Source organism: Camellia sinensis, chromosome 10 (assembly GCF_055761805.1).
Source record: "Camellia sinensis isolate YWXY chromosome 10, ASM5576180v1, whole genome shotgun sequence".
Taxonomy (NCBI): Eukaryota; Viridiplantae; Streptophyta; class Magnoliopsida; order Ericales; family Theaceae; genus Camellia; species Camellia sinensis.
In genome coordinates, this window is record NC_138970.1 from 89360968 (window position 1) to 89381968 (window position 21001).

General features: G+C 37.0%; 1 long non-coding RNA gene across 1 annotated transcript; it reads left to right on the top strand.

Moving 5' to 3' along the window:
• Positions 1 to 4079: 4079 nt before the first annotated feature.
• On the top strand, positions 4080 to 6443 carry LOC145801203 (uncharacterized). The gene is made up of 2 exons (XR_014342302.1): positions 4080 to 5637; positions 6086 to 6443. It is a non-coding gene; the product is annotated as an uncharacterized LOC145801203 (long non-coding RNA).
• Positions 6444 to 21001: the final 14558 nt, after the last annotated feature.

Genomic DNA, 21001 nt, shown 5'->3' on the forward strand with positions numbered 1-21001 from the left:
TTGAATATAATTATACATGGGTGCCGAATCCCGCGGACGCAATTTCCGTAATATGGCAATCCGAATATATCTATACATGGGTGCCGAGTCCCGCAGATGAAATGTCTGTAAAATGGCCATAAGAGAATGAAAATACATGGGTGCCGAATCTCGCGGACGCAATTCCTGTAAAATGGCAGTTTGTAGTATTGTTGGCATGAGATGTAGTCTCACTTCAGTTATTTGGCCAGGTTCTGAGCCATGTTTATAAGTTGAGTTTTGTTAAGTTAAATATTTATCAAGTGCTAATGTTTTAGTTATTGCTCATGTTATGTTTAGCATATCTCTACTGGGCGTTGGCTCACCCTATATGGGACATCATTTTCAGGTACAGGTGTTATGCCACCTCCAAGGACGTAGCTTGGGAGGCTTGAGGCTGTAGACTTTTTTTTTTTTGTTTTTGTTGTATTACATGTATATCAAGCCAATGGCTTATTTGTGTAGAGTTAGTACTCTCTTTTTTGTAACCAAGTGTTGACTTGTAAAGTTGTAAGCCTATAGGGCGTTTACTTTTATTGTCAACATGTAATACTTTTTGTAAGAATACTCTGATGGTTATAATATGAGAACTCTTTTACTTATCGTGAATGTATGCTATGATGAGTTTATTTTTGAGGGCATTACATGTATGACTTTTGGAGACAAAAAATTTCGTCACCTTTACATCTTACCGTGACGAAATTATTTCCTCATCATTGATCAACATGTGTGACAAATTTATTTGTCAACTAAAGTTATAAATATGATATTGAATAATTATTTGGTGACGAAAATGAGAATTTTTTGGCGATAAAATGTTGTTTTATTGGTGACAAAAAATTTCGTTACTGAAGTAATCTCATTGGTGACAAAATTATTTTTCGTCACAGTAGTTTTTAGTGACAAACATTCAATGATGAAATCGGTGACGAAAATATTTCCTCACAAATATTTATAGTGACGAAATTAGCTCTTTGGAGACAAAAAAATTTCGTCATTCAAGGCCTAACTTGTTATAGTGACACTAATAGTGAAGGAAAGTAAAGCATGCTGCTCAGGCGTCTGACCATCCTTGGAAATACTGGCTTCAAAACTACCAGTGGTGGAGTTGATGAAATCACGATGGCCAGGAGCATCAATGACAATGCAGTCATATTTGGTGGTCTCAAACTTCCACAAAGCAATATCAATGTTCCCTGTTGAAAAATATTTCTCCAGCTGCAAATCATGCATGGATATACTTCGCTTCAAGAAATGATGTTGAAAAGAGAAAACATGATGGGATGAGGTGCACAAACATGCCTGTAGAAGTATCCTTGATGTTGATACAATAGTTAAAGCTGTTGCTGTTAGGGGAAATAGAAGCAAATCAGTGTGTTTGATGCTTGCATTCTTACCATGTTCACATTCTCTCCAAGAGAAATTATTGGATGGAATTTCTCTGGATTGAATTTTGTCTGGAGGGACCTTAAACATTATGAAAATATTAGATATCCTTTATATTATAAAATCTTAATATTATGGTGCCCAACTTTCTCTAGATGTGGCAATTTTTCTGGATTTAGTCACTTTTATCTGGATTTAGCAATTTTCTTTGGATTACTTTTGAATTTTCTTTGGATTTTGACAATTTTCTCTGGAGTCCATCGTAGTCGTCGTCTCCAACTTAGGAAGCTAAGTTGTTGATTTATAATGCCTTTAGCAGACCATTAGTTACATGGCTGAGCATGTAGTGGGTATTAGATCATTTGGAATTATTTTTAGGTAATATAATATAAGTTTTATTTGAACTTTAGTAATTCCAGGATCGATGATGATTAATATGACTTTCATTCAGGCAAAATGCTTGGAAACTATGGCCATAAAAAAGGCAGAAAAATTTCTCTGGGAGAGTGGGAAGTATATGGAAGGCAGAGAAATTTGGAGAAGAGGAGGGTAGAGAAATTTACAGTGAGAAGATTAGGGAAAGTCAGAGAAATTTTGGACCAATTTTCTCTGTGATGAGAATTTTCTCTGGACTTGAGGGACCTTAGACATTATTAAAATATTGAATATCCTTTATGCTATAAAATCTTAATATTAGGGACTTTAAAAAAAAAAAAACCCTACAAAAAAAAGTACTGAATTCTTGTATTTTTTTGCACTTTTGGTATTCAGTAAATTTTTAAAAGATTTTTTTTTACAACTTTTTTACTTTTTAGGTGTATTTATGTTAGGTGTGTCTAAAAAGTAAGAAAATTGTTTAAAATATTAAAAAAATCAGTAAAAAAAAAAAAAACACGAAAAATAAAAAAATAAAATTTTCTAAAAAGTATTTTAGAAAAATGGAACCAAACAAGCTGATTATTAGTTCAAATTGTGAAATTTAATATTTTGGAGAATTACTCTCGTAAACCACCAAATAACCTTTTGATATCCATGTTACGGCTGCTGGTACAATGATTTATGTGCAATGATACATACCACTAAAAGTAGTGTCTTAAAGTATCACTAGTGAGTTGGTACACATTAAGGGGTTGTTTGGGGTGTCTTAAATAAGTGCACTTTTTGTCTTTTTGGACTAAAAAGTTGAGAAAAAAATGTGGATGTTTGGGTTAACTTTTTGACTTTTTATAAAAAAATGTGTATTAAAAAATTGTATAAATAATTGTATAGAGGAATAAAGTGATGGAATAGGCCGTACGGTTGGAAGCCTAAAGGGCAGCACGACAGAGGGCAGTGTAGGAGATTGATTCTCTACTTTTTGGGCATAAATTGGTTGGTTCTGTTCGGCTTATGGGGGCTCACCACGGGTCTCGTTTTACTAATCGGAACCGTTCAATGTGTAGAACTCGTCGAGTACTATATGCTTGTAAAAAATCATGTTGATTGAATATTTATAGCTATCTGATCATGTTAGTTTTTTTGTTAACCGTTAACTATAATATCATCAATTTTTATACAAAATTGATTTCATTATGTATTTAGTGATATCCGATAGACATGATTTTTTACAAGAATATAGTACTAGACGAGTTCTACTTATTGTACGGTTCAGATTATCAAAACGGGAACCATGGTGGGCCCCTACGGGCCAAGCTCTATCATCCAATTTAGTGAATATTTTACTATAATTTTTTTTCCTCCCCTGATCACTAACTTCACCATCTCGTCAGTACCAATCCATGAGTTTATTTTTTGATTTATATTAATGTGTATATTATGTTTTTAATATATTTTTTTAGTGAATAGTGTTAACTTTTTAACTTTTTGAATAATTTTTTGTCTTTTTAAATTTTTTAAGAATTGCCAAACTTAACCTTAAAAACAATTAAAAAAAAAACACAACAACACTATAACAGTGAATGAAACTTACTCACATTATTAATGCTACTACTAATTAGTCATCTCAACTATTTTCCATGATTTCATCGCAACATAATTGATCGAAACCGCGTCCGAATATGTTTTCTTTTTCCGATGTACCCAAAAAGAAACCGCGTCTAAGGTAGGATCAGGGAAATTTGATTCCAAAAAGTGAAGAAATTTGTCTAGTTGTACACTCCTTTATTTGCCTGGAACCTTCCCTTCGGTTTCCTCTAGTGAATAGTAAGGGTTGGTTTGGGGTGTCCTAAAAAAGTGTACTTTTTGTTTTTTTACAAAAAGATGTGCAGAAAAGTAGAGAGGTGATGTGATAGAAAAAAGATAAAAAGATGGATTATATAGTCTATGCCAAACCAGTCCTAAGTAGACTTCTCAAGGACTTGCACCTCCCAAGAAGTACCCAAAATAATGTTTATTTAGCCTCCGTTTGGGAAGTGGGTTGACTTTTTGATTTTTTGATTTTTTTAGCTATTTTAACCTGGGCTAAAAAGCTTGGTTTGGGAAGGGCTTTTTGGCTTTTTAGCTTTTTTGACTTTTTTTATGAGAGAAGAGTGTAATGATTATGGGTTGCATGTGATGTTTTGTTTTTTGTGACTAAAATAATCTATTTTGTCTTTTGTGACTAAAATAGCCAAAAAAGCCTGAAAAAACTCTTCCCAAACGGACCCTTAAGCAGCTTTTCTGGTTGAGCTCTGAACATGAGAAAGGGTCACTCCACCTTCAGCTTACACAAGTGAAATAGTGGAAGGGGAAGAGAGAGCCAGAGAGTGAGAAAAAAAAAAATGCAGGTTGCTCTACAGAAATCCATTGACAATACCGTCAATCTCATACGGGAGCGCTTGGAAGAAAATAGAAGAGAAGGAATAACAGAAAGGGAGACCATTTCCATAGGCAGAGTCCCTCAAAACCTTGAAAGAATCAGCATCAGGGCCATTGAGCCAGAAATGGTGTCGATAGGCCCTTATCACCACGACAAATATCTTCAATTCCAAGATTACAAATTGGGTTTTCTTGATTCCCTACTTACTCGAACAGGACAGCCGGAGATTTCTTTAAGGAACATGACGCAAGCCATGACAACATTAGAGAAGAGGGCAAGAGGACAATACTCAGAGCCGATTGATATGTCAAGTCGTGATTTCATTCAGATGATGCTATTTGATGGTTGCTTTATCATTGAGCTCTTCCAACAAGTTTGCGGGAGTGATGATTCTGCGAATGCCAATAGCCTAGTGTTCGTGGAGCCGTGGTTAATTCCGATTCTCATTGGAGACCTCTTGATGCTTGAAAACCAGCTTCCCTTCTTCGTTCTTTTGGATTTATACGAACACTCTATTCGCGATGTCAATAGCAACAAAGATATTTTTGTCAAGTGGCCAGGCTTGGGGTTGCATATGCAAGCCGTAAATTTTTTTAATCTTGCCCTGCCGAGGTCCTTTGAATCATTCGAGGATGAAGGGCAACGTCCCGATCTTCGACTAACCCATCATCTACTCGATTTGTTTTACCGTAGCTACTGCTTGCCAAAATGATCATTCCCCAACTTAAGCCGCATCTCCAAAAGAAGATGGCTCCCCCGCTTAAGCTACCTCAGCTATTTAACCAACCTCTACAGAAGAAGATCACATGAATTACCAAGGTATTGTCCATTATCTGAACAGTCAATACCATGTGTGACACGACTCCGGCATGCTGGGGTCAAGTTTAGGCCACAAAAAGGCAGTGATAGCAATTTCTTGCACATAAATTTCCACAAAGGGGTGCTAGAAATCCCACCCGTGATCATCAATCATTTCACCAGAACTATCCTAATTAACTGTGTTGCCTTCGAACAATGCTACTTACCACGGTCTACCTGGAAATACTTTTCTGAATATATTGCCTTCATGAATTGTCTCCTCAACTCAACTAGAGACGTTACATTCCTTTGTGATGACGGAATTATCTCAAATTCCTCCTACAGTGATGACCAAGTTGCTGATTTTTTTAAGAAATTGGGAGAGCATGTTGTGTTCAACATTAGAGAGTGTTACCTAAAAAACGAATTCAGAGAAGTGGAGGCCTACTATAGCAGCAACTGGGCAACTTTGAGGCGCACATTTCTTAGCAGTCCGAGGTCAACTATGGCAGTCGTCTCATCCTTTGTTCTGCTGGCGCTAACGGCGATACAGACGATCATAGCCATTTTGGGCTACAAGGTCCCCCATAGCTAATGCTTCTGGACTGTTATGCTGATCAGAATTAACTGTATCCAAGGTGAATGTTTATCTCACCCAAGAAATCTCCTATGATGCTTTTCTCTTCTTTTTCTTTATTATGTTAACTTGTCTGCTTATTTTGTTTGGGTCTCTCATCTTTTCCTTTAAAATGGAATAAATTATATAGCATAGATGTGGGTATATATATATATATATATACACATCCATGATGGCTTTACTAGTATAATAGTGATGCCATGTGGCAATATCACTATAATAAGGTTGAAATCTCTCATTCATTGATTGGATGAGTTGGATGAGTTGGTAGGCAAGGGATGTCTATCCAATTTCCTTTTAGATTTTTTATTAGGTGTCACTATTATATTCAATATTTGTTGTTGATTCACTTGTACTTTCTGTTACATGTGAATTTTTCATTAATTCTTCCGATTTTTTCAGCAAACTTACATCTAGTTCTTCTGATTTTTTTTTGCTTTCTGTCTCAGAGTTTGTATTGTTGTTACATCTCTCTCGTTCATTGCAATAATCTTCATGGTGCTTACTCTCTTGCTCGTTCAAGGATGATGATAACTAATGAAGTTTTATGTTCAAGAAGGATAGATTCTAGATAAGTTTGTTGGCACTCCATGTGCAAGCCGCAAGCTGGAGCCTGTTTCAACTATATATGGTTTTATGTTGTATGCATATCTATCGTGTTAAGTTTGTATGTGTCTTCCAGTTCCAGTTACATGCATTTTGTGGGTTTTTCGTTTGTTTGCTCTTAGTTTGGTTGGTTCTGGTGAAACTCGTGTATTTCTTCTTTTATTATTATTAAAGGATTAATTACTTTTTTAGCACTTAAAAGTATTTTGCCATTTTGGTTCTTATTGTTTAACTTGTGACAATTTAATCCTTAATGTACAAAAAAAATATGTTTTGATTTGGTCCTCTAATCTGACTCGTTCTTAAATTGTGTTAAATCTAATTTGGATAATTTGAGAATAAATGTGTAAATGCTATTAAAAAATGTATATTATATTTTTAGCTTTTACAATATGTGACAAGCAATATTATGTAATATTTAAATTGTGTTAATTTATTCTTTACTGTATAAAAAGTGTTTCAATTATTAGGTCTCCCAATCTAATTCAATCTCTCTCCTAAACCATAGGTAAATCATGAAAACTATAAATACACGTCATAATAAATATAACAGAAATGTTTTGGGACTCTTTTTTTAGAGTTTTATGATCTCTAATTTGATCTTAGCCTTTGATGTATGTGTGAGGTTCACTTATGTATGTGTGAGTCTCACCTTATAAGTGGTTGAAATGAGAGTAGAGATTGTGGGGGTCATGTATATATAAAAATCTTTATCACAATTGAAAAATCATATAGTTGAAATGGCTCAGAATTTAAAAATGACATCATTTTTTATTTTTTTTTTCTTTCCTTTTCTCTCTTAACAGAAAGGAAAGAGAAGAAAGAGAGGAAGAGAGAAGAGTGAGAGAAAACTGAGAAAGAACCAACAATTTAGAATATGAAAAAATGTAGAATCAACAATCCCAATACATCATCATCAAAGAATCAACAATACATCATCAATCTGAAAAAATGAAAAAATACATCATCAACAACCAAATGAAAAGATGTAGAATCAACAATCTAAAAAAAAAAAAAATGTAAAATCTGAAAAAATTTCAACGATATATCATCAACAACAACCAACAATCATTAACAATTTTTTTTTTCTTTCTTTCATCATCAACAACCAACAATCACAAAAATAATAAATAAATAAAAATTGTAGAATCTAAAAAAAAAAATCAATACATCATTATCATACACAAAACCGTCTCCTTTATGTGTATACATAGATCTGTGTATATACAGATCATTTTTTATTTTTTTTTCCTTTTCCTTTTCTCTCTGAAAAAGATTGGGGAGAGAAGAAAGAGAGGGGACAGTTCGACCGGACTAGTTGTGGGGAGATCGGAGGCAGCAACGACGATAGAGGCGTCAATCGACGTGGACGATGGTGACGATGATCGACGGTTGTGATTTGGTGATGGGTGAAGCCTCTCTCTCTTTGTGTTCGACTGGACTGGTTATGGTCGAGCGGTGGTGAAAAATTGGAGATCGGAGGCAGTGGTGACTGTTACCCAAAAAACAACCTAAGAGGGGGGGTGAATTAGGTTTCTACAAATTAAAATCAATAATACCCCAATAAAATTAACTACTAGTACAACAATTTATTAACAAGCACAATGATGAACTTACCAGTAAATGATCAAGCAAAATAATAATAAAGTATAACTAACATACATGGTAAATCAAATGATTAACACATGAATATTAGATAACTATAGCAGTAGTAGGGAAGTAAAGAGATTAGGGAAGAGGAGATAAACAAATTTATAGTGGTTCGGCTTCAACCAAGCCTACATCCACTCCTCAAGCTTCACTTGAGATTTTCCACTATCTTCTAGCTTCATAGGGGTGCTAGCATCCTCTTTACATATGGAGCAATCCTTCACGGATTTTACATAGACTTCACAAGCCCAAACTTTTGCAAATCTTAGGTGATTTACAATCACTCTCAAGATTTCAAGAACACAGTGTTTGCAACACTTTTACAAGATGAAATGATATTTTTGTTTTCAAAGAAAGCTTACAATAAATATCTCTAAAAAATAGATATATAAAATGAAGCTTTAATTTTTCTGTAAATCTCACACAGGAAAGATGAGCTTAATGCTATAAGGCTCAGTGTATAATTTATGAGAATATATGTGAGTGATTATAGATCAAAGAATATTTTTAGGTTTTTGTAACTTACTTACATTAGAGGCTTTGGTATATATAATGAAAATTATAGCCGTTTATAGCCGTTGTATTCTTTTGAATTTATAACCGTTTATACCCGTTGTACTTCCATCATTACCAATTTGAATATCTTTCACTCCATCATTATAAATTTGAATATCTTCCACTTGAACCTTTTGAACCTTTTGGCATTTTGAACCTTTATAGCCGTTGTATTTCTATCATTACTAATTTGAATATTTTCCACTTGAACCTTTTGGCCTGCTGCTGTGCTAGGCTATTTGAACCTTTGTTTTGGGCTGTTTGAACTCCTGATTTAATAAAATATTAAATACATTCTAACAACATTTATGATAAAGGTTTAGGTGAGAAATAATAAGATAAAATAAATTTTGATTAAAACATAAAATCATCAAAATAAATATTGATTCTATTTTTCTCTTTTAAATAAATTATCAAAATAAATTTTGATTCTATTTTTCTCTTTCAAATAAATTAAAATATAATTAAATAAATCATCAAAATAAATAAGTCTAACAGTAACGATGGCAGCGGCGATCGACGGTCGAGCCCTCTCTCTCTCTCTCTATGTTCCCTCTTCCTCTCTCTTCTCTCTCTTTCTCTTCTTTCTCTTCTTCCTTCTATCTCCGAGATAATAAAAAAAAAAAATCTTTCCAAAATGACGTCGTTTTGGACAGTCGAGCCATTCGAGGCAATGCAATTTTGAGTTACGAAGTATTATCCTTGTATAAATATAAAAAGAAAAACGACATCTTTGAAAAAAAATTATTCTTGCTTCCAACATGTATATTCAAAATATGTTGAATGTGGACATTTAAATTCAAACAATTTTTTTGAGAAGCGACTTTTTGACTTTCAAACAACCCAAAAAATCTCACACAAGAGGGAAAAAAAAAAAAAAAATTTCAACTCTAATAACAAAGGATCACATCATACACAATAATTAATTATTTTTTTTTTACAATTATCTATTTAATTAAAAAATATTCTCAAATACATTAATTTTTTTTATCTCATAAAAAAATTAAAAAAACTAAGGTAGTATTTGTTAGAGTTTTGAAATTATGATTTGAAAAGAGAAAATTTGTGTGATTATGAGTTTTGAAAATAATTTTGAATTTTTAATGTGACATATGAAAAGAGAAAATTTGTTTAATTATAAGTTTTTAAAACTTAATTGAAAAACTTGTAACTCATAACCAAATACATAACTCAAAACTCTATTAAAAATTCTATTCAAAACTCCAAACCAAACTTTTTTTAAAATTCAATTTAAAAAAATAGTTTGTCTTTTTGTCTAAAAAAATAATTTCTGTATTTAAAAAATATCAATTTTTTTTTAATTTTCAAATAACAGGTTGCGATTGACAATTGCAAAAAAAAAAAGATATTGTTCCGATCAACTGGCCAGACGACTGACAGAACGTATGGGGGACGTCGAAAAGGATGACCGGATGGACTCAAAATTTAAAAATCCTCTACTATCCAAACATGATCTGAAATATGTTTTGAAATGTGACATTAGAAGTAATTTTTAAAAAGTTAAACTAAACAAAATATTAAAATACGCACTGAAATCATATTTTCAGAATACTTCCAAACACAGCTTAAATTTCCAAACAGAGCCTTGTTGTACCGTCTTAGAGGGAAATGATTATCTCTCTAAGGTTGTTTGAAGTTGTTTGTATATAACCTGTGGGCTGGTTTCTACTTTTGGGAAGATGGTTATAATCAACTTTTTGGTAAAAAGCTGCTTATAAGCAGTTTGTAAGCAGCTTTTTTGTGAGAGAGGAAGTGGGTTATAATCTGGGAAGTGGATTATAACCCACTTCCCAAAATAGGCCACCTGTGGGCTGGTTTCTATTACTGTGGGTGGGTTTATAAAACCACGGCTTAGAGCATCCCCGCAATTTATTTAAATTTTATCTTAAAATATTGTTAAAAAATTTATTCCCTATTTCAAAAATTATTTATTATTTATTTTTTTCATCAAACTCCTTATTCTTTCGTTATTCTATCAAAATAATATTTTCAATTACTTTTAAATTTAAATATTTTTTTAATAATACAATAATGAAGGAGAAAATATTGATTTATACACACAATATTTATGTATACAGTATACCAGAAAATTGAGTATAGAAAAAAGAATAGAAACCCATAATTACACACGAACCTGTATATACACAATGGGGTGTTTTGGGAAGGCAAAAAAAGCTAGTTTTTAGCTTTTTACTTATTTTGGGTCACATCACTTCTCACATTTTTTACTCACAAAAAAATAAAATAGACTAAAAAAAGTTAAAAAGCTAACTTTTTATTAATTTCACAAAACACCACAATATTTTTGCATACAATATACGTACACAAAAAAATTAAGTAGAGGAAAAAGAATAGAAATTCATTTTCTTTGTAAGAAAACAAACCAGTCTCCTCTCTTCCCAAGCCTTCCTTCAATTCGATCCCTTATTCCTTCAATTCAATTCTTGATGAGTCTTCTGCCCTTGTTGTTCATGTCCAGTTCTTATTATGGGTTATGGGCTTTATTGGAATAAAGGCTCTCTCTTAAACAGAGGTGAGGTCATTTGTTCGGACCTCTGGTTAGTCGTCCGTCCGAATGTTCGGCTGATCAACCCCTGGACATTCGGCCCCTTGTGTGAACTATTGTGTTCGTGCCTTAAACGAAATAAAATAAAAATTTATCAGATTAATAGAGTTACAATAACTCCCTATAAATAAAGAGTTACTATAACAATCTTAAATTAAAAAATTATATAAGTGATATGATAGGATTAAATTTTTAAAGAATCAATCCCTTACAACAGCAACGAAAAAAAAAAAATATACATATATATATATATATATTTTAAGGTGTCTGCAGGGATGCTGTAATGGGGAAGATAAGTTCTGTTATAAAGGCTGCACCATCTTTAGAGGGAAATGATTATCTATTTCAAGTTGTTTGAAGTTGTTTGTATGTAACCCGTGGGGTTGATTTCTATCACTCTTTTTGTTTCAAAATATTAGTGTTGGCTTTTTGGCTTTCAAAGGTTATTTTTGTAATTGCGAGCGTGCCAGCAAGGATCAATCAGTCCTTACAGAAATTTAATTGCCATCCAATTATCAGACGATTGTGTTTTAGTTCTCTCAGCCTCAATAAAGAAGACTTTTACTGGTGGCTTGATTTAGGAGAATTAAGCAAAATATCAAACAAATGAAGAACAACTGAAGCATTTCATTAGAATGAAAAACTTACAATGATAAACTCAGCCTCGTAGAGGTTTACAGCGACAAACTACTTGAAACTACTCCTATGAACGAAGTGCAGTGTAGGAATTTAAAGTACAGGAAATGTAAAACTGGAAAGAAAACTAAGTAAAGTAGAATAAGACTGGTTTTTTGGATCTGAGTCTGGGCATTTTTTCTGGGGCCTTCTCTGCTATTTCTCAAGGATGACCATCGAACTGTATTTCAAATCGTCGAACCGCTCCTCCATGATCACTGATCATGTTGCCTTATAAGTAGTTCCACTATGCCATCACTTGCAGTTAGGCTTCCCTCCTAAGTTTGAATTTGAATGTGAGTAACTGTTGAAGCCACATCACTTTGCATCTCTTTGCTGATCCAATGCTACTCAGATCTCGTAAGAACCAATATTAACTGCCACGTGTACGATCCTGATTGAAGACTTAAACATTCTTTCCGTATTGCCCTTACTCTGCCACGTGTTAAATTGTAATTGGCCTATACAAAATATGTAGCCAACATTACCCCCCGCACTAATATACCCAATACTTGGTGATATTAGTGGATCAAAGTCTTTTCCCGCATTTTTAGAACGTGCATGGGCTTTGTATTTTAGGAACACAACTGTCGTCCATTGATGATCATTTGCATTAACTCTATTTCAATCTTTTGAACATCCCCACTACCTTAGTATTCGAAAAGACTGATACCTCTTTCATAGCCAAATCAATTTTCTTCTCTATTGATCGAGCACATAAAGAGTCATTTGATGATGCTGTTTCTCCTCGAAGGAACTTCCACGCATTAATTAGCCACCTTTACCCATCTTCCTATATTTAAGTCATGGAAGCCTTTGCAAATTATCAATCCTTGGACTACGAACACACTACCCTCAATTCTTTGATTCAGAAAGTTGCAGAGATGGACATAGGAGGCTCTTCTTCACAATCCTCTGCATGGGATAGAGTCGTGGCTTCTTCTTCCTCCGAGGGTTCTGGGGCTTCTGGCTGGTCGGAACCTGAGGCCTGCGATTTGAGGGAGCGAATTAATCACCATTTTGTCGAGTTCACTAACCCTTTGGATTTCCCTTTCGATGCTTGAAGTTCGGTAGTTTATCCTTACGTGCCCATCGACCATCGACGCAATTTAGAAGACAATTTGCTTGTAGCATGGTTACACATCCTCCATGCCTACAAAGATAGTGTCCGCCGCTCGACGCTTAGAAGAGGCACAAGGGCACAATCCATCGTCTTTAGCCAATAAGGCGAAGCTTTGCTCTTCCGACTGGCTCAATTATATTAATGCCTTTGTTCCTTCTGCCATTGCTTCATCTCCTGAAATAGAAGCATCCACACCTTCTCCTCTGCCAAATCCTTGCTGGACAGAGAGACTGGGGCTTGCCCTTTCTGCGGATAAGGTCCTTCCTCCTTACACGCCTCCACCTTCTCCTACTCCAGTTGAGTGAAGGCAAGCCCAGCTCCTACTTGCGGCCTTCTCTTAGTTGCCTTTCGATATTCTTGAGGACGACATTCTTCTCAAGAACTTTCGATGGGCTTGTGATATTCTAACTCGGGGTCAGGTCCTCAATCCCATTGCTCAAGCAGAACTCCACATGTTTCTGGACTAGCTCCCCTTGCTCCTTTATTGGCATTAGACTACTATGGCAATCGCCCAATCTTTGGACCAACTCTCATTCCTTCAAGTTCATGCCCAGTATGAAGCAGAGAAACTCATCGAGAAATTCGAGGACTTCCAAAATAAAGACTCTGTGTATGGGGATGACATGGACATGGGCGAACTGGAACGAGGATTGAAAGAAGCAGCATTCGAAATACATGCTGAAGAGCTCTTTTGTCAAGTAAGAGCACATCAACTTCAGCAGCCAATTCTGGAGGAAATGGAGGATAGAATAACGAAAGAAAAGAAATTCATTGACCATAGTTGGACAACATTTCATGATCTTGTTATTTATTCTATTCCTTATTTTTATGAGCTTGCATTTGTACCCAAAGAGGGCCATTCAATATAATTGCTTTTGCCTTAATACAACTAAGACTTTTCTTTGTTTGGCATTGTTTGATTTTGCCTCGTACTGAACAAACTTATCCTTCGAAGCTGAACACAATCGTTTTAAATGAAACACTAAAAATCAACACGAACTTTTCCAATTTATGGAATAAAGTTGACAGTTTTTGCTGATTTTCATTCAGAATCAGTGCTTCGAAATTAACAATTTTATCCTTAAAGCTTGCTCTACTCATAACCAACATATGGTCATGGTTAGTATGATCAATCAGTTTTAAATTGACCATTTTTGCTTCGAATAACATTCCATGCTGTTTCAGTTCAAAAGACAATCTTTTCCTGTATATATACAAACCAACTATTGGTTTTTATGTTTCGAACACCAATTCCCTTCCTTAAGGGGTCTCAAGCTTTGCCTCGAAGGACATTACTTTCATTAAGAAACCTAAAACAGGTCTTTGATCTCTTTGAAGTATACAAATACTTGAGTATTCTTATACATTTGAGTGTGGGATGTGCTTCGAAGCCGGCTTCTCTATTTCGAAGTCGTTGTTATTTGACTTTTGGCGCCAAAATCTGGTTTTGAAGCCAAATATTTTACTTCGAAGCTGGCATTAACATCTGGGATGTGTTTTTCCCTCCAAAAAATATCAATATTAAAGGATACTCTTTGTATTCGTACTTTTAGTACTCAACGAATCAAGTGATATATCTTCCAGACACAAAGGCTTTTAAAACCCTTTTGTTTCGTGCTTTAAAATCATTTGCTCGCGAAACACACAAACCCTTCATCTCCACCAATCTTCCACTTCTATTTACTCCCTTTCCTAGTTTCGTCCTCTGAGAAAGCGTTCTATCAATGGCTTCCTCTTCATTGAAAGTGCCAGTCGTAGAGCGTGCGAGCCCATCTGTAGCTCTGAAAAGGATCATTGATGTAGAATGTGAAAAGTACAAGGCTGGGGAGAAAAGTGCCATCGACGGACGCATCTTCATCCCTCGTCGTCATGTGCAACAAGACTATGTGCTTGGACCCATATTCAAGGAGATTCTTACTGAGCTTCCAGCTCTATATCCACGTCTGGAAAACCATTGTCTCCTTTATGAAGGTGGCCTTGACTGGAGGAACTGGAGGATGAACCGCCCCCACCAATGCTGGCCCACGGTGAGACCGGAGTGGCAAGAATGGTATGATCGGGTTGTCCCCGCTAGGACTTTGGACCTTCAAGAGCTTTGCCTTCTTGACGCCCTCCGACTATCCAAGTTAACTATCTCAGAGGACCCTTTCTTAATTCCTACTGCCCTGTGCTTTTGGAATCCTGCCTTTAATTTCTTTCAATTCCGATGTGGGGTGATGGCCCCTACTGTTTTTGACATTTGCCATCTATTAGGATTATCCCCCATTGGTACCCCCATTGGACCAGATTATCCTGACCTAGTAGTCCCTTTTTCCCTCCCTTGTCTTAATTCATCCTATAGTGATTTTGTCAAGGCTAAGAATAGAAAAGAGGGCCTTGTGACTGATAGGGAATTCTTTTCTTTCATATTATATTGGCTTTGCAAATTCCTTTTCTACACCTCTTCTCAGAGAATCATGCCTGAATTTGCCCCTCTTGCCAAAGCCCTTGTTTTACAGAAGAAGGTGGCCTTAGCTCCATACGTTCTAGGTCACGTATATAGAGCATGTTCTCTTTTCTGTGAGTAACCTTTAGATGCCAATCAAGGGGGGCCATTTTGGATTCTTTAGCTTTGGGTTTTTGCTTATTTCACAGTGTTACAATCCAAATGCCTTAAATTTTTTGAGCCAAACCCTCTACTCATGGCATGAGGCTAGCCAATGCTTCACTTTATCCTTCTACCTTTGCTTTTTACTTCTCTTTCTTCCACCAACTTCCAGCTTCCCTTTCTTCTTACAACTTTCGTCCTTTTGAACCCACCATTGGCCCATCTTGGTTGAAGAATTTCCTAAGTGATAGGTTATGTGCTTCACCTGTTCACAAAGACATATGGGCTTCTATTCTGATCCCCAGAGAGTTATTTATTGGGACCATGAACCCCAAAGCCTACAAATGCATTGCTGAGCCCTATTGTCCTGCTCAATTTGCTAAACAATTTGGCTTCTCACAAGGGGTCACAATACCTCTCTGTAGTAACACCAACCTAAGTCTTACTAGCAGGGATTTAAAAGTTCGAAGGTCCAGACTAGAAGAGGCAACTTCTAAGTTTATACAGGATTTAATCGATTTTAAGTATACCCCTTTCCTTCCTCAAGGCAGCCTGTTGAAGAGGTACCAAAACTGGTGGGTGACCAATATGGAAGTATACTTGGCCATTTCCCCTCAAGACCTACTGCTGGTGTTAGATGTGCCCAAGCCCAAAGGAGCTGGAATTGTTACTTTTTCTACTGTTCTTATCACGACCCCAAACCGCCCCTAGTAGTTTAGTGCCGTGATGGCCAGTAATCCGAGATTACTAAAGGCCAACTTCCAAAAAAATTCACACACAAACAGAGTATAATTATATATGGGGCTCACAAGTGCAGAAGCAATAATTTTAAAATACAAGTGGTCCATAAGAGCAGTGCGTAAGTTACATGGAATGGCATATAACTTTACATAATATTACAACTTAGATACAAATACAATAAAGTACAAAATACATTTTACATCTTGATCAAAAGGCTTCTTCAGCCGACATGTGTAAATTACAAGCATTATAAGCCGAGAAGCATAATTTTCAAGACTGCCGACATGAATACAAGTTAGGCTGACATAACCAAAAACCCAAAACAAGCTTGCGAGGCACACCTAGGCGTCACCGCCTTCATGCTCATCACCTACATATATATATAGAGAGGGTGAGCTTGGATACTCAGTGAATGGTATAAAAAATAAAGGGGTCTGCATGATAGGTATTCAAGATCTTTATCAAACAATACATAACATAGTTGGTACAAGTCAAGGGATGAACCAAGTCCATCTTCCAAATCTGTCAAGTTTCAAAGGATGCTTACTAACATCATTATAATACAAGTGATGACATCTCGGCAAAACAAAACCCACTCGGTAAACCGTCAGTGGCAAACAAGACAAGACAAGGCAAGACAAGGGAGATATCTCAATTCGATGGTGTCGTTGCATTATAGTCCCCGGACACTAAGGACTTGTGCTACTAATGCTTAGAGTCCCCTAGCACGTACGGACTTCCAAACTTTGTGCTACCAATGCTTATAGTCCCTTAGCACGTACGGACTTCCAAACTTTGTGCTACCAATGCTTATAGTCCCTTAGCACGTACGGACTTCCAAACTTTGTGCTACAAATACTTATAGTCCCTTAGTACGTACGGACTTTCGAAGAATGTCATCAAAACAAGATATATATATATATATATATATATATTCCGATTAGGGATAACTATTCATGCTTACAAATACTTTCCAAAACAAAGCAAAAAAAGACTTTTATCAAAGCATTATAATATAGATTTATTAAAAATACCACTCACTTAGTTCTTCAAACGTCGGGTCAAGGCAAGTCCAAACCCTACAAACACATGGCAAAGTCTGTTGAATGCACTTTCAAACAAGTTTCACAAGCATGCAGATGATCTCGGCGTTCCTCAAGACTAAGTCAAATCAAAACAAACCCAGTTCTTTATCTCGGAAAAACATGCTGGGCAACTACCAGGTCTAGGCCGAGGTTCCACATCCCCTGGCCGAGGTGTGGCCTCGATGGCCATGTTCAAAGAAATGAAGTCGGAAAAAATTTGGGTTTCCCTTTCTTGGAGAACATGATGAACATGAAGAACATGAACATGAGGGAGATGAATGCAAAGATCGTGATTTGCTATTACGAAATCTGAGATTTCATGCTATGAGTTCAAAAACATGGACCTGGGCACCCATATTCAAGGATCTAGTGAGAACAAACACAAAAACATGAAACTTAATGCAAACTTTCAAATCAACAAGACTTTTCTTTCAAGAACACATGAACACCATTTTTCTCTTTCTAAAACCAGCTTTAAATCGATGCATGACATGCAAAACGGGTTCGATCATGCAATGCAGCTAGATGATCAATAAGAATGACAAGAGTAAATAAAGAATCTAACCTCAATACGCGAATCTAATGGTTTGATCTCTAGGAATCAAGCTCGAAAACCCACTCTCTCACTCTAAACTTCTTCTTCTTCTTCTTCTAGAGCTTCTCTCTCCTCACAAACAAAGACATATAGCAAAATGATACATTTCTAAGTTTGCTGGCTGACTTAACCCTCTACAGAGGCACGTGGTAGCGGCTGGTTGGTGCTACACAGAAAGGTGGCTGAGTGACAAGACAAAACTATGATAAAGTGTGTTCAACAAGCAAGACGGCATGGGCACTCTGGCGAGTAATGATCTCGGCTAAGGACAAGACATCGGCAAGTAGGAAATAATGACCTCGGCTAGGAAGGACAACACTTGACTAAGCTGTGCCACACCTTGGCCTAGATGTGCCACACCTCGGTCTAGGTCATACCACTCCGGGACAAGATCACTTGGGTGCAAAGGTAACATCTCGGCCTAGATGATTCACACCTCGGCCTTGGTGATGAACACCTCGGCCTAGATAATGACATCTCGGCCAATATGTCGGGGCAAAGGTGGAAGTCGAACAAAGTGGTTCCACGATAATTCTAGACATGAAGACGACCTCGGCTAAACTCTCACCAAGCAAGGTACAAAACATGCTGTAACACTTAAACGTACAAGGACAAGACTAGAAGCGCAAGCTTACAAGACAGACTCACACAAATGCATATGAGTATGGTTAGGATAGCCTGAGGGTTATTACATCCTATCCCCCTTAAAGAAGTTTGGTCCCCAAACTTGAGTTACCTTGGTTCGAGAATAACTCCGGGTATCGGAGTTTCATTTCCTCTTCCATTTCCCACGTAGCATCCTTGCCGTAATACTCTTTCCACTCAATTTTCACCATCGGTATTGCCTTATTTCTCAGTCGTCTCACTTGTCTATCGATGATGCGTATCGGCTCTTCTTCATAGCTTAGGCCTTCATCAACCACAATCCTGAAATGATCGATCACGTGTAGTGGATCCTGCATATACTTTCTCAACATCGAGATATGAAACACATTATGGACTTGACTTAACCTCGGTGGTAAAGCAAGTCTGTAGGCAACCGGGTTAACTTTCTCAAGAATTTCAAACGGTCCAATGTAACGGGGTGCCAATTTACCCTTCTTCCCAAATCTTGAAACTCCTTTCATCGGCGAGGTTTTCAGGAACACATGATCCCCTACTTCGAATTCTAACTCCTTTCTTCTCTGGTCGGCGTAGCTCCTTTGTTGGCTCTGAGCGGTTCTGATTCTCTGCTGGATAAGCTTAATCTTTTCGGTTGTCCTTTGAACTAAATCGGGGCCGATCAAAGCTTTATCTCCTACTTCGGTCCAACATATCGGCGATCTGCACTTTCTTCCATACAAGGCTTCATACGGCGCCATGCCAATGCTAGCTTGGTAGCTATTGTTGTAAGCGAACTCTACTAATGGCAAATGCTCTTCCCAGCTTCCCTTGAAGTCCAATACACACAGTCTAAGCATATCTTCAAGTGTTTGAATTGTTCTCTCTGTTTGGCCATCGGTCTGGGGATGAAAAGCTGTACTAAACCTCAACTCGGTTCCCAAAGCCCTTTGTAAACTATGCCAAAATTTGGAAACAAATTTCGGATCTCGGTCCGACACAATGGACATCGGTACACCATGAAGTCTAACGATCTCATTCATATATAACACAGCAAGTCGATCAGCACTGAACAAAGTCCTAACCGGCAAGAAATGCGCTGACTTAGTTAACCTGTCGATTATAACCCAGATCGAATCCACTCCTTTCTGTGTCTTCGGCAAACCAATCACAAAGTCCATGGAGATGTCCTCCCATTTCCACTCAGGAATCGGCAAAGGTTGGAGAAGTCCTGCCGGCCTCTGATGTTCCGCTTTCACCTGCTGACAATACAAACACTGAGACACGAACTCGGCTATCTCTCTTTTCATATTCGGCCACCAAAAGGTTTGCTTTACATCTTGATACATCTTGGTGTTCCCTGGACGAACTACAAATTTGGATCCATGAGAGTCTTGCAAAATTCTTCTTTTCAATTCTGGGGCGTCGGCCACGCACAGTCTTCCTTCAAACTTAAGCACTCCATTCTCAAGGGTGTAACCCGAGCTCGGCCTGGTGGTAATCTCGTCGGCTACCTTCTTCAGGAATCCATCCTCCATTTACCTTGCCTTTACTTCCCCAATAGTAGTCGGCTCCACTGAAATCATGGCTAGGCATGCCAAACTTCCCACTGACTTCCTACTCAATGCGTCGGCTACCGAGTTTTCTTTACCTAGGTGATACTGAATCTGCTTGTCGTGATCCTTCAATAATTCAAGCCATCTCCTCTGCCTTAAATTTAGTTCCTTTTGGGTGAACAAGTACTTCAAACTCTTGTGATCCGTAAAAACTTGGCAAGAAGCTCCATACAAGTAGTGGCGCCAAATCTTCAAAGCAAACACCACGGCTGCTAGCTCTAGATCATGGGTTGGATAGTTCTTTTCATGAAGTTTCAACTGACGGGATGCATATGCTATGACTCTGCCCCCTTGCATTAATACACAGCCCAAACCCTTATGTGAAGCATCGCTGAAAATCTGAAATTCCTCATTACCCGACGGGAGTATAAGAACTGGTGCCGTAACTAACCTCGTCTTCAACTCTTGGAAGGCTGATTCTCTATCATCGGTCCATTCATATGCTGTTCCCTTCTTAGTTAGTTGTGTTAATGGTATTGCTATCCTTGAGAAGTCCTTCACAAACTTTCTATAATAACCTGCCAAGCCCAGAAAACTACGAACCTCGGGCACGTTGGTTGGCGTCGGCCAATTCACAATGGCTTCAATCTTACTTGGATCAACTGATATACCCTCTTCATTAATCACATGTCCTAAAAATGAGATGCTGGAAAGCCAAAACTCGCACTTACTCAACTTGGCGTACAGCTTCTTGTCTCTCAAGATTTGCAGGGCAAGCCTCAGATGATTCTCGTGCTCAATTGTACTCTTGGAATAGATTAATATGTCGTCAATAAAAATAACTACGAACTCATCTAGATACAGCTTAAAGACTCTGTTCATCAAGTCCATGAACGCTGCAGGAGCATTGGTCACTCCGAAAGGCATTACCAAAAATTCGTAGTGGCCATACCTTGTCCGAAAAGCAGTCTTCTCAATGTCCTCGGCTTTAACCTTCAATTGGTG